Here is a 14996-nt window from a genome sequence, read left to right on the forward strand (position 1 = left end):
CCCAAACGTCTCCCTGGTTTGTCTCAACTCCACAGGGTTTCCTGGGCCCACTGGAGACATCCAAGAGCTCTCCACAAGGCTGGCCACCCTCACTAATCTGCCCCGCTCCCAAGAAAAGGTTGTGGAAAACAGTTCTAATCTGGGTTACAGACTCAGTCCCAGTGGCCTCCAGACAAATTCTGCAATTTCTATGGAAAAAGCAAAGAGGTAAAATCTGCCTCAAGGGGGTTGTCTTATCTTTTAAAATGGGAACGTTTTTCTCCAAGCCAATGACAGGGCTTTTGAGCCGAAGAGGACCCTGGGAGCAGCTCTTAACACTCACCAGATCTTTTACCCAGATAAAATCCATCAGGCAAGCAGCTTCTCCACAGTCTTGGGGAATTCCTAATATCCTGAAATTGCTTGATGTTCTTTTCAACAGAAAATTAGGAACAGTAGAAAACTGGACCATTTTTTCTGCAAAAGTGACCTTAACTATAGAGAAGTTTCTGAAACTTCAAAGTCAAAAAGAAAAGAACTAGTGGGTGGTTGGGGGAGGTAGACATTAAGGAGGGCATGTGATGTAATGAGCACTGGGTGTAATTTAAGACTGATGCATCACTGACCTCTGCCTCTGAAACCAATAATACGTTACATGTTAATTAATTGATTTAAATAAAATAAAAAATGAAAAAAAAAGGAACTAGTTAATGAATGGAAGGCACTACAGTAAGCCTTGGGATCAGTCACCAGCAGGAGGTGCTATGTAGGTTCAGGAATCAATCCACAACCATATGCATTTTGCTGCACCACCTCCTTCTAGAACAAATCAAACAGCCGTGCCTGGGCCAGAGGAGGGTGAGAGGAGGTAGTCTTTTCTCTACCTGAAAGGAAGTTACTTCATGCTGGTTGAGTGATGGGAAGAGAAGGACCTTGCCTTTTCTGGTTGCTGGGATGATACCAAGGAGGACATGCCCACATCAGACCTGGAAGACTAGTTTTGTCTCCCTGCCCAATCTGTCAGCCACTTTTGGCTTTATAATCATATTGACCAAAGAGATATTTCTTTTTTAAAATAATATTTTATTTATTTATTCATAGAGACAGAGAGGGAGAGAGGCAGAGACACAGGCAGAGGGAGAAGCAGGCATCATACAGAGAGCCTGACGTGGGACACGATCCAGGGTCTCCAGGATCACGCTCTGGGCTGCAGGCGGCGCTAAACCTCTGCGCCACCGGGCTGCCCCAAAGAGATATTTCTGAGGGCATCTCAGACTTAGTCCTGAGATGCCAGTGGCAATTTTTGTGATTTGGACGTGCCGAGGACTGAATATCTCACTCACACATGCACTGACAGGGCAAATATCTGCCAGGTCTGAGGAGTCCCAAGCCCTAGTCACTTATTCCTAGCAACATGCAGCAGTACTAAGCCCTGTCCTAATGGATGGGCAGGTTGCTGGCAGTATTTGGCATTTAGCATCACATTACAGTCTCAGGGGAAGGCCGATAGGGCTGTCCGCCCATCTCCACAGGGAGTCACTTGCTCACCAAAGACAGGCCGCAGCCCAACGCCCCAGAGTCTACCATGACTGGAGGCAACAGGATGCCGGTAGCTCCTAGTCCATGTTCTTAGGCAGCAACTATGAGGATAAATGTCCTTTGCTGCCCTGCACTTAGGTCTGAGTCTAGTAAGTGGGCTCTGACCTTGTTCCTGAGGATTGACTCTGCTTTAGTCACTTCTCCTGGTCCCCTGAATTGCTAAACTGTGGCTATGGTTATCCTAGCAGAACTCCAAGGGACCCTTCCTGCTATTGAATGAAACCCAATGTAAAACTATGCCCAAATTATTTCAAAAGTTAAAAAGAAAAAGCTAAACTGAGACCCCACTTTTCACCTATCAAATTGGTAAATATATATATTAAAAAGTTGATCTGTTGTCAGCCAGGATATAGGGAAATACATTTTAAGTGCCCATATCCTTGGGATGCCTGAGTGGCTCAGCGGTTGAACGTCTGCCTTCTGTTCAGGGCATGGTCCTGGAGTCCCAGGATTGAGTCCCACATCGAGCTCCCCTCAAGAAGCCTGCTTCTCCCTCTGCCTATGTCTCTGCCTCTCTCTGTGTGTCTCTCATGAATATATACATAAAATATTTAAAATAAAATAAAGTGCCCATATCCTTTGACCAACAACTCTACTCCTAATAATGTATCCTAAGGATACACTCACACTTGGAGAAGTGATGTCAAGAATACTCAAAGCAACATTGTTCATAATAGGAGAAGTTTGAAAACATCTTACTGGAGGACCACTTAAATAAGTCATGGGAGAGTCTTGCTCTATCAGGTCCTCCAAGCCTCAGCATTGAGTGGGATGCTTCTGAGCAAAAGGTTCTGGGGTGGACTGGTCACAGGTATCAGTAGGCTAAATAACAGCCCCCAAATATATCCATGTCTTTATTCTCAGAATCTGTGTTATTTTTTATGACTAAAGGGAATTTGCAGATGTGATTAAATTAAGAATATTTAGATGGAGGGTCCCTGGGTGGCGCAGCGGTTTGGCGCCTGCCTTTGGCCCAGGGCACGATCCTGGAGACCCGGGATCGAATCCCACGTCGGGCTCCCAGTGCATGGAGCCTGCTTCTCCCTCTGCCTATGTCTCTGCCTCTCTCTCTCTCTCTCTCTCTCTCTCTCTGTGTGACTATCATGAATAAATAAAAAAATAAAAAAATTAAAAAAAAAGAATATTTAGATGGAGAGGCAATCCTGGATTATCTGGATGAACCTGATGTGGTCCTTATAAGAGGGACGTAGAAAGTGATAGTCAAAGGAGAAGGTCCTGCGGTGACAGAAGCAGAGACTGGAGTGACAAGCCTCAAAGATGGATAAAGGGGCCATAAGCCAAGGAATACAGCTGGCTACTAGGAGCTCAGAAGGGAAAGGAAATGGATTTTTCTATCCTTCCAAAAGAAACCAGTATTAATGGACCTTGACTTTATTTATTTTATTTTTTTAAAGATTTATTTATTTATGAGAGGCAGAGACACAGGAGGAGGGAGAAACAGGCCCCATGCCAGGAGCCCGACAGTGGGACTCGATCCTGGGACTCCAGGATTGCGCCCTGGGCCAAAGGCAGGCGCCAAACCGCTGAGCCACCCAGGGATTCCCCTGGACCTTGACTTTAACCCAGGAAACTAATTTTTTTACTTCTGACCTCCAGAAATGTAATAGAATTAATTTGTGTCTTTTTTTTTATGTGTCATTTTAAATCAGAAGTTTGTGGTTATTTGTTACAACAGCAACAAAGCAACAAGATACTAATACATACGGTATTTTCGCTTTGATAGCTCAGAGCTGCTGGTCTAGCCCATCTACCCAAGGGATCAGGAAAGCTTCTAAGGGAAGTGCCCACTGAAGGTGAAACCCCATCCCTGGGCTGGTTCTCTGTGCCTCCATCCATTCATTGGCATTGGAGTTGGAGCTCCTTCAGGACCAAGGGAGTTAAGAGAGAAGTCAAACCACAGGTGTCCAGGCCGTGAGGAAACAGCAACAAGGACCTTCTACTCAGGGATTAGTTCATGAAAAAGCATGGAAAGGCCTCCACCCACACTGGCAGCTCTCACAAGAGCAACTGTATCAAGTGGCCCATTGGCATTTGCACCTTCTACAAAGATTTCCTAAGACTCCTATTCTTTCTGGCCCCTGAGTTTGGATTTCTGAAGCACACAGATGCTCTGGCTTGGTGGTCTTCCTCTACTTGCAAGTTGAGTCACAAGAGTCCTTTCTGGCAGGAGGGAGGGCACCCTCTCAGGGGGACTCTGAGGACGGCCAGCTGCTGACTTCCTCCTGCAGATGCACTTTTCCCCTTGACAGTCCAGAAGTGCTGATTCCCTGGTAGGAGCCAGCACAGTGGGAAAAGCACAAAGCCTTCCTCAGTCCTCCACTAGGGCTCTATTTTGATCATGTTGCATATCTGCTGTGCTCTCTTCCCCTGTTAGAGATTAAGAGAATGGGATCCACCTACTTAGTTTCTGACTGGAGAATTATTGATTTTGAAAATAAAAATATAAATGAGGCTGTATATTAATAGGAACAGAAAGGTACATAACTCTAATTTTAAAACCAAGGAGGAAAAAATGGACAGAGAAAAACAAAAATGCTCTAATTTTGGAAGAGCCGGATTAGAAAATAAAAGTTTTATTTGCACTGCATATTTCAGTGTGATAGTTCCCATTGTAGAGTGTGAGCCTTACAAGTAGCCTTACATCCAAGGCAAGAGGGTACTGAGCAGAATGGAGGAAAGAGGCAAAACCACAGCCATGGACTGTCTGATATTTCCATACCCTGGACCACGTGATGACGGTGCTACCGTCTCTTCTCTTTTTTTTTTTTCACCGTCTCTTCTCTTACAGGGATGTATCCTCCTGCTGTCCATTACAGGTATGTATGCTCACCATGGCCTATGAGTAGAACAAGACACACACACTCTCTGATCAGCCCAGCTGGCAAGCAGCTAAATGAAGGGTACCTGTCCAAGATCGTGTGTTAGTAAATATGGGGAGGCCACCTCCCTTGTAACGTGCACTCCTCTCAGGGCGGTCTGCAGCACTAACTTAGCTACTGGTATTCATGACCAGCCACCTTCTGGAGGGAGTGCCTGTTGTCTCCGACTCATCTATTGTTCTTGTGACTAGTCATTTTGGGGCACCTGGCTGGCTCAGTTGGAAGAGCTTACAACTCTTGATCTCAAGGTTATGAATTCGAGCCCCATGTTAGGTGTAGAGGTGACTTAAAAGCAAATTAAGGGGTGCCTGGGTGGCTCAGTGGTTGAGCATCTGCCTTTAGCTCAGGGCGTGATCCTAGGGTCCCCGGATTGAGTCCCACATCGGGCTCCCTGCATGGAGCCTGCTTCTCTCTTTGCCTATGTCTCTGCCTCTCTCGGTGTCTCTTGCGAATAAATAAATAAAATATATTTTTAAAAGTCAATTAATTTAGAAACTACTCATTTTGGTGAAGAGAGAAAGAAAGAGGGAAAGCAAGCAGCTCACTGGCAAAATTTTCAGGATCTCCTATGTCTCACTCTCTAAATTCATAGTAGCCGGGGATCCCTGGGTGGCACAGCGGTTTAGCACCTGCCTTTGGCTCAGGGCGCGATCCTGGAGACCCAGGATCCCGGTGCATGGAGCCTGCTTCTCCCTCTGCCTGTCTCTCTCTCTCTGTGTGTGACTATCATAAATAAAAAAATTTAAATAAATAAATAAATTCACAGTAGACTTGAAAGAAAAGGAGAATAGCTACTCTTTTTATTTTTTTTAAGCTACTCTTTTAAAGAGAGGAGTAATACTATATAAGGTTTGAAATGCTCTCCTAACACATCTTCACCATTCCAAATCCTCCTCAGTGTTGTAAAACAAAAGATCATGACCTCAGTAAATGTTAAAAAGAATTACTGGAAAGGAAAAACACAGTTTAATTAAATGACTAAAAGATAAATTATAGGCATAAGGAAACTTTCTGGGGGGATCCCTGTGTGGCGCAGTGGTTTAGCGCCTGCCTTTGGCCCAGGGCGCGATCCTGATAGACCCGGGATCGAATCCCACGTCGGGCTCCCAGTGCATGGAGTCTACTTCTCACTCTGCCTATGTCTCTGCCTCTCTCTGTATGACTATCATAAAAATTAAAAAAAAAAAAACTTTCTGGGAATAACAGAAATGTTCTAAAACTGGATTGTCCTGAGGGTTACATAACTCTGTAATAATTCACTAAAAAATCATTGAATTTTATACTTTCAATAGGTGAATGTTATGGTATGTAAATTTACTTCAATAAAGCTGTTTAAAAAAGCCTTCTCAATGGGATCCCTGGGTGGCACAGCGGTTTGACGCCTGCCTTTGACCCAGGGTACGATCCTGGAGTCCCGGGATCGAGTCCCACGTTGGGCTCCCGGCTCTGCCTCTCTCTCTCTCTCTCTCTGTGTGTCTATCATAAGTAAATAAATAGATCTTAAAAAAAAAAAAAACTTTTCAAAAAAATTATGGTTCATCTAGATGATGGAATACTATGCAGCCATTAAAAAGAATGAAAAGGGGCAGCCCCGGTGGCGCAGCGGTTTAGCGCTGCCTGCAGTCCAGGGTGTGATCCTGGAGACCCAGGGTCGAGTCCCACATCCGGCTCCCTGCATGGAGCCTGCTTCTCCCTCTGCATGTGTCTCTGCTTCTCTCTCTCTCTCTCTCTCTCTGGGTCTCTATGAATAGATAAATAAATAAAATATTAAAAAAAAAAAAAAGAATGAAAAGGGAGCACCCGGCTGGCTCAGTTGGTGGAACATGTGACTCTTGATCTCAGAGTCATGAGTTCGAGCCCCATGTGGGGTGTAGAGGTTACTAAAAATAATAATAATAAACTTTTAAAAAAATAAAAAGAATGAGTGGACTAGTCCTATATGCATTAACATGAAGCAACATTCAAGAAACAGTAAGTGAAAAAGCAAGGTACAGAACAGTATGAATAACATACTACAAGCACTTATACAAATATTTAAAAGATTACATATATTTGCATAGACCATTTCTGAAAGGATGTACAAGAAAACAATAATGATGGTTGGCTCTGAAGAACAGGGTAGAAACTTGGGGTGAAACATAGGCTCACCTTTGACCATAAAATACCTTTTTGTGCCTTTTGTTTTTTTTGTTTTGTTTTGTTTTTTTGTTTTTTTTTAATTTTATTTATTTATTCATGAGAGGCACAGAGAGAGAGAGAGGCAGAGACACAGGCAGAGGGAGAAGCAGGCTCCACGCGGGGAGCCCCATGTGGGTCTCGATCCCGGGTCTCCAGGATCACGCCCTGGGCTGAAGGCTGAAGGCGGCGCTAAACCGCTGAGCCACCCGGGCTGCCCCCTTTTTGTGCCTTTTGAATTATGTATTTTGACCTTTTTATTATCTAAAAATAAATAAAATTATTTTAGAAAAAAAATCTCAATGATAGTGCTACCTGTAGCACTTTATTGAAAAGATTTGTCTATGTTTGGTCACCAAATTTGAGCTATAGGCCTTCAGTAAGAATAAGGTTGTCTGGTGCAAATTGATTATAGTAAAACAGTTTGAATTTAGGCTTCAACATTAGGTTTGAAATGTAAAAGTGTGACTGGCTTTTAGCAATACACCTTTTTTTTTTTTTTTTTTTAAGATTTATTTACTTATTTCAGAGAGAGCACTCGGGGGCGGGGAGGGGCTCTAGCAGACTCCCCACTCAGCACACAGCCCAACTCAGGGCGCCACCTCACAACCTTGAGATCATGACCTGAGCTGAAACTAAGAGTCAGATGCTCAACTGTGCCACCCAGATGTCCCTAATGATACATCTTTTAAGGACCAGTGGGCTACTTATCTAGTCTCAGCCAGTCTCAATGTCAGGTCAAGACTGGAGCCAGTTGCCCCCATAACCTCACTGATCACTTTTCTAGGACAACCTGAGTCAATGGACATACAGAGGACTTTGCTCTGTTCGGATCCATGATAGAAGGGCTGTGCTTTCCCTGACCTGACAGAGAAAGACCCAGTTTCTTTCCAGTTTCCTTGGCAACTCACAGGCTGACAACACAACCTCAGCCCCTTTGTCTACAAACTGTATGCACTACTACTATGGAGAAATTAAGAAAAAAAAAAAAAAACACCAAAAAAACCTCCTAGAGAGGTTAAAAAGCGGTTGCCTTTAACTTTGGCTAACTTCTTCTTTCTTCCATTGTGTATCAGAAGAACATGAGGAAGGTATAAAACTTACTGTTTCTTACTCATACTATATATTTTTTAATTAGTGTATTTATTTTTAGAGAGAGAGGGAGAGAGTACATGCATGTGGGGACAGGGACATAGGGAGAGGGAGAGAATGTCCAGTAGACTCCAAGCTGAGCCTAATGTGGGGCTTGATCTCACAACTCTTGATCACGAAATCAAGAGTCAGATGCTCAACCAACTGAGCCACCCAGGTGCCCACTCCCTCTTACTCATACAGTGTGTTCTATGAGTAAGGACCTACTCATTCAGAGGAAAGAGCCTAAAACTGAGCAGTTGGTCCTTAGCCTAATGTACTCAAACTAGGAAAAGTTTTCAAGTTCTCTTAAAAAAGTCTTAAATCAGTGACAAACCAAAACTGAATTACAGACTAGTTTTAACCATATGGCAATGAAAATGTATGAACTTCAATTATATGTAAAAGTATGGATGATCCTCACAAATATAATGCTGAGTAATAGGAGCTAGACACAAGAGTACGGGCAAAACTATTCTTGCTCTTTGAAGTCAGGACAGTGGGCACCCTTGGTGGGGAGGTAGGTTAAGGACAGGAAGAGAGCCCAAAGGCAAGCTGGCAGGCCAGCTTCATGATGGTGTACACTTAGAAAGGTCCCACAATGGGTTTAATGTTCTGCTGTCACACATCTTACAGTTCTTAATAAATTTGAACATTACATTTCCATTTCTCACCAGGCCCTATAAATTATGGAGCAGTCCTGGGTATTGGTAATATTATGTTTCTTAATCTGGGTGTTGAATTAACTGTACATATTTTGGTATGTTTGCCTTTCTGTATGTGTATTATACTTCAATACAAAACTTAAAAAACTGAGTTACAGACTATTTTATTTATTTATTTTTTAAAGATTTTATTTATTCATGAGAGACAAGGGGAGGGGGAGGGGAGAGAGAGAGAGAGAGAGAGAGAGGCAGAGACACAGGCACAGAGAGAAGCAGGCATGAGACTCGATTCCGGAACTCCAGGATCACGCCCTGGGCTGAAGGCAGGCACTTAACTGCTGAACCACCCAGGGATCCCCTGAGACTATTTTAAATATAACTCAATGAAACACTATTTATGGAATGCAGCCAAAGTTGTATTCACAAGAAAATGTATGGCCTTAAACACTTTTATTGCTGAATAAGAAAAAAGAAAAGTTCAGTAAGAGAGCAGACAACACAGGAAATTAGAAGGGGGAAAAAAAGCCACAGCACAAAGCAAAATACAAAGAAAGTGAAAGGAGTTAGCAAAGACATGAGTGAATGATTTCAAAACCAGAAAAACAATATAACTGATGAATAAATTGAAAATCTAGTTCTTTGGGTTGGGAAGAAGCAAAAAAACAAAACTGATAAGCCACCAGCTAACATAATAAAAATGAAAGACAAAGCATAAATGTATAAATTAGGAATGAGAAAAGGTTTACAGATGGGTACGGAAGAAACAATGAAAAATACAAGGGAGAGGATTCAGTCAGCATTTGCCCAGTCCTATGCTAATGAAATTTAAAATCTGAATGAAATGGGTAATACTCAGGAAATATAAATTATCTACCAATAGGGACTCAAAGATAGGAGAAAATCAAAACATAAATAATCATGATCTGTCAAAAGCCATACACCGCAAAAAAAAAAAAAATCTGAATATGTTTGCAAGCAACTTCTTTCAAAACTTTCAAGAAATCAATCATTCTATTAAAGCTGTTCCAAAACATAGAGAAAGAAGTAGACAGCCCAGTATTTCATGAAGCCAAAATCTTAGAAAGATTGTATAACAGAAAAACTAGGGACCAGTTGTATTTATAAATACAGAGGCAAAATGCCTAAATGAAATATATTATGAACATAATTTTGTAAACATATTTATTTCAGGAAGCATAGATTGGTATAAGGAAATACATTAATCCAATTCACCATTTAGATAAATCAAAAGAGGAAAAAGCAGATTAAGAGAAATGCTAAAAATTTGGTATCATTTAATATTCACTCCTCACAAATATCCTGATAAAAGGAAAATAATACTTTTTAAACATAATACAGGTAGAAACCCTGTGCATATGTACCCACACAGGTGTATACATTAATCAACCAGTATTACTTTTTTTGGTATTTACTTTAAGTAAGCTCTATGCCTACCATGGGACTTGAACTCACAGCTCTGTGATTAAGGGTTGCATGCTCTACCAACTGAGTTAGCCAAGCACCCCCAACAGTATTATTCTTAATAGTCCCATTAAAGTCAAGAGCAAGGGATGTCTGGGTAGCTCAGTGGTTGAGCGTCTGCCTTTGGCTCAGGTCATGATCCCGGGGTTCTGGGATCGAGTTCCGCATCAGGCTCCCCAAGGGAGCCTGCTTCTCCCTCTGCCTATGTATCTGCCTCTCTCTGTGTGTCTCTCATGAATAAACAAATAAAATATTTAAAAGAGAAAAAAAAAATAAAGTCAAGAGCAAGACAGGGTTCCTCGCCACCTCTCCTATTATTAGCACCATGCTCTAACCAACTGAGCTAACTGGCTATTGAACACTTCTCCTATTATTTAATGTTGTTCTGGAAGTGCTAGTTAATACAATCAGACAATAAAACAAAGTAAGTCATAAATACTAGAAGAGAATTATTATCAATTATATGATTGTCTATCTAGAAATCCAAAATAACCAACTGAAAAAAAATTGTTAGAAACTGTATAAAGACCATTTGAATATTTATTGTATACTGGCCATTTTTCTGTGCTCTTGTGTTCTTTCTTTCTTTCTTTCTTTCTTTCTTTCTTTCTTTCTTTCTTTCCTTTTCTTTTTTTTTTCTTGTGTTGTTTCTAACAATTAGTTGACAAACATACGGATACTCAGGGCCCAGGAAGTCAGCGGAGTTTGGTAGTAGTAGATGGGAGTGGGGTGGACATCAAATGCTTAAGGCTTAACCACTTCAAAAATCTTGATGGCAATGCAGGTGGTTTGGTCAATGCTGGCAGGAATGTGTGTGAGCAACCCCATCCCCCAAACCAAGCTCCTGGCTCAGTTAGTTTTCTGAAGCTGGTAACCATGGATGAAGCCTTTTTATTCTGCACTTAGAAGTGAGCCTGTAATAAATCAGGGGGGTCCTGGAAGCCCTCTTCCTTATCAGCACCTCACCACACATTGCGGCCAGAGCACAGAGTTGCCTGTATAAGAGGGGAAGGAAGGCTAGTCCAGATGGAGTAAGTAGGCTAAGAAAACAGAAGCACAGGCTCCTTTTTCAAGAGTAGAAGAGGGGGATAGGGATGAGGGGAAGTGAGGAAAGGAAAGGAGCGCTCAGACATCAGTGACCTGAGAGGAAAGCTCCAATATATCAGAAAAGGTAAGGATATACTTACCTGACAGGGGAAATACCATAATCATGAAGGTGGTATTCCCAGGGTAATAGAGGGTTATCTATTACACTCTGTTTGTGCAGACCCCTGTGATTTCCCCAAATGTGGGAAACTGGACTGCAGAATTTGTGATAGTGGGGGACTGCATTCACGGTCTCCCCTGATTTAAAGAAAAAAAGAGGGGAGCCCAGGTGGCTCAGCAGTTTAGCACCGCCTTCAGCCTGGTGGGTGATCCTGGAGTCCCAGGGATGGTCCCACATCCGGCTCCCTGCATGGAGCCTGCTTCTGCCTCTGCCTCTGCCTCTGTCTCTGCCTCTCTCTCTCTCATGAATAAATAATCTTAAAAATAAATAAATAAATAAATAAATAAATAAATAAATAAATATTTAAAAGACAAAGGTATAAGCCTTTAGGACTTGTGTCAAAATTCTGTCTGCCTCATCCTGTTTTAGAGACACAGTAAGGCTTTCCTTACTCTTTAGTTAGGCTCTCTCCTTAGTTGGCATCCAGGCACTTTGATTTGTTCTCTCATTCAGTCCATAACAACTCTTAACAGGTTTTTTTTTTTTTAATTTATTTATTCATGAGACACACATCGAGAGAGAGAGAGAGAGAGAGAGAAAGTGAGAGAGAAGAGAGGCAGAGACACAGGCAGAGAGAGAAGCAGGCTCCATGCAGGGAGCCTGATGTGGGACTCAATCCTGGGTCTCTAGGATCACGCCCTGGGCTGAAAGCAGCCCTAAACCACTGAGCCACCCGGGCTGCTCTTAACAAGGTGTTTTTTTTTTTTTTTTTTTGACACTTTTGTGTATTTCTAGATATCTTCCCTGTGATAAATATATTTGCTTAGGATACTTTTTAGAAAATGGAATCATTATACAGGTTTTGCAATACTATCTTCATTTTATCTTAGATATCTATTCATTCTGTACAGATAGCTCTCATTATTTTGCAGACTGTGGTTACTTAGTATTTAACAGACTTTTGGGTGGCCTCCAATTTTTGGTATTATAAACAAAGACTAGAAAATACTTCCTCCAGGGACACCTGGGGGGCTCAGTGGTTGAGCGGTTGTCTTTGGCTCAGGGTGTGATCCCCAAGTCCCAGGACTGAGTACTACATCGGGCTCCCCGAGAGGAACCTGCTTCTCCCTCTGCCTATGTCTCTGTCTCTCCCTGTGTCTCTCATGAATAAATAATAAAAATCTTTTTAAAAAGATAGAAAATGGGATCCCTGGGTAGCTCAGCAGTTTGGTGCCTGCCTTTGGCCCAGGGCACGATCCTAGAGTCCTGGGATCGAGTCCCGCGTTGGGCTCCCAGCATGGAGCCTGCTTCTCCCTCTTCCTATGTCTCTGCCTCTCTCTCTATGTCTATCATGAATAAATAAATAAATAAATCTTATTTAAAAAAAAAGATAGAAAATACTTCCTCCAGATGCCATTTAGCTGACTCCCTCACTTCATTCAGGTTCCTACTCAAATGCTGCCTCCTCAGAAGGGCCTTCCTAGATCGCACTATCTAAAATAGCATTTCCCTCCAACCCCCTACCACTTTTTTTTTTTTTAAGATTTTATTTATTTATTCATGAAAGACACAGAGAGAGAGAGGCAGAGACACAGGCAGAGGGAGAAGCAGGCTCCATGCAGGGAGTCCGATGTGGGACTTGATCCTGGGGCCTCCGGATCACACCCTGGGCCAAAAGCAGGCACTAAACCGCTGGGCCACGGGGGCTGCCCCCCTCCCACTTCTTAATCCATTACTCCTCTTTTTTTTTTTTTTTAAGTTTTTATTTATTTATGATAGTCACAGAGAGAGAGAGAGAGAGAGGCAGAGACACAGGCAGAGGGAGAAGCAGGCTCCATGCACCGGGAGCCCGACGTGGGATTCGATCCCGGGTCTCCAGGATCGCGCCCTGGGCCAAAGGCAGGCGCCAAACCGCTGCGCCACCCAGGGATCCCTACTCCTCTTTTTGATAGCACTTGTCACTACTTGATATTTTTTATACATTTGTTTACTTATGCCTTGTTTATTTTCAGAAAAGGCCTCAAAAGTTTCATGAAAGTGAGGATTTTGTTTTGTTTCACGGCTCCCAGTGACCAGGGGTATACTAAACTCATAGGAGAATCCTATGAGATTCCACTGAATGAACTAACATAGTAATAAACATTCTTTGACATATTTTTTGCAAATCTATATAAACATTTCAGTAGAGCTGCTACATCAAAGAGTATAAATACTTAAATTATAACAGAAATCATCAAAAAAATCTTTTTAAAAAGATTGATTATTTGAGGAAAAAGTGTGGGGAGGGGCAGATGAAGAGGGAGAGAGAGAGAGAAAATCTCAGTCTCTCTGCAGTGTGGAACCCAAGGCGGGGCTCCATCTCATGACCCTGAGGCCATGACCTGAGCTGAAATCAAGAGTAGGTGTGCTTAACTAACTGAGCTACCCAGGTACCCCCAAAACAGTGTTTTAAAAATGGTGCCAATTTACACCCACCTCCCACAGTAGACAAGAATGCATTTCCCTATACCCTCCACAACATAAGATAATATCAATCTTTGTAATATTTCCTCCTGATTTTAGAATTTGAAATACATGTGGGTTTTACGGTAAAACAAAACAAAACAAAAAAGTAAAGGTGCAAGTCTAACTTTCTCTGAATCCCACTTCCCTCATTCACACCAGACAAGATGTGTGCTCTCCTGTTCAGACTCTAGCATCACATTGAATAACCGACACACTGGCTGGGTCCAGCGACCCTGATTTCACCAAGTCTTCCAATTAGTTCTCACCCTCACCTTACCCCACTCTTGCTGGTATAGAAAGAGCTAGTCCTTAAGCCAGGAGTAATAGTCTCAATAGTATTAGCCCTATGACTGTATAGGCATTGAACCTGTGTTTCATTTTTTTCTGTAAAATGTGAATAAAATACCTCTCTCAGAGGGTTCCTTCAAAGATTAACCAAGTCTTTTTTTTTCCCCCTGGCTGGCAGCACGGAGGCCACATGATGCCTAGAGTTACTATAAAAGATGTGAACCAGCAGGAGTTAGTCATAGCTCTGGCAGCCTTCCTCAAAGAGCCTGGAGGGCTGAAAGTCCCTGAATGGGTAGACACTGTCAAGTTAGCCAAGCTTAAAGAGCTTGCTCCCTATGATAAGAACTGGTTCTATACCCGAGCTGCTTCCACAGTATGGCATCTGTACCCCCCCAGGCAGCACTGGGGTGGGCTTCATGACCAAAATCTACGAGGGATGTCAGAGAAACCAGGTCATGCCCAGCCCTTCAGTAGAAGCTTCAAGAGCATGGCTTGCAGGATCTTCCAAGCCCTAGAGGTGCTGAAAATGGTGGTGAAGGACTGAGATGGGGGCCACAAACTGACACCTCAGGGAGAGATCTGGACTGAATCACAGGACAGGTGGCAGCTGCCAACAAGAAGCATTAGAACAAATGCTGGGTTAATAAATTGCCTCATTCATAAAAAAATTTTTAAATAAATAAAAATAAAGATTAAATAAGATAAACATGTAAGCATCTGGCTCAGTGCCTACCATATAGCTGGCAGTACACCGCCCTTTCCCAGCTCCTTCAAGACCCCAGATCTTTGTAGCACTTAACACATTTCTCATATTCTGACCTCTTTAAAGGTAATGAGACATGGGTAGGACATGGATGGTGCTTGAACAGAGTAGGCACTCAGTCGATGACTGCCAAGGACAGTTGATTTCTGCAATCAGGAACCAGTTTCATCCTTGCCGATATGTTTTTTCCATGTACATATTTACACCACCAATCAGCTGATCGAATCACACACCACCCAGTCCTCTCTACCCAATGAGCTACCAAATGAGCTCATTTTAATCCTGTCTGAGCTGAACAAGGC

At 42.6% G+C, this 14996-nt stretch overlaps 1 long non-coding RNA gene, 1 other non-coding gene and 1 pseudogene across 8 annotated transcripts in view; 2 read left to right on the forward strand and 1 right to left on the reverse strand.

Annotated features, from left to right (window-relative positions):
• The window catches only part of LOC112667610 (uncharacterized), a 35117-nt gene that overhangs the window by 13793 nt on the left and 6328 nt on the right, over nt 1-14996 (reverse strand). For 6 of the 7 annotated variants that reach the window (XR_007404513.1, XR_007404511.1, XR_007404508.1 and 3 more), the window contains one exon: nt 323-4435. The exons of the other annotated variant lie outside the window; for it this stretch is intronic. This is a non-coding gene — a long non-coding RNA (uncharacterized LOC112667610). The remainder of the gene's footprint in view (nt 1-322; nt 4436-14996) is intronic. 7 annotated transcript variants of the gene reach the window in all.
• Nucleotides 11111-11278, forward strand: LOC112668007 (U1 spliceosomal RNA). Its single transcript, XR_003141388.1, has one exon. It is a non-coding gene; the product is annotated as a U1 spliceosomal RNA (small nuclear RNA).
• On the forward strand, nt 14125-14916 carry LOC112667612 (40S ribosomal protein S19-like; annotated as a pseudogene).

This window comes from Canis lupus, chromosome 21 (genome assembly GCF_003254725.2).
Source record: "Canis lupus dingo isolate Sandy chromosome 21, ASM325472v2, whole genome shotgun sequence".
In the NCBI taxonomy this organism is placed as follows: domain Eukaryota; kingdom Metazoa; phylum Chordata; class Mammalia; order Carnivora; family Canidae; genus Canis; species Canis lupus.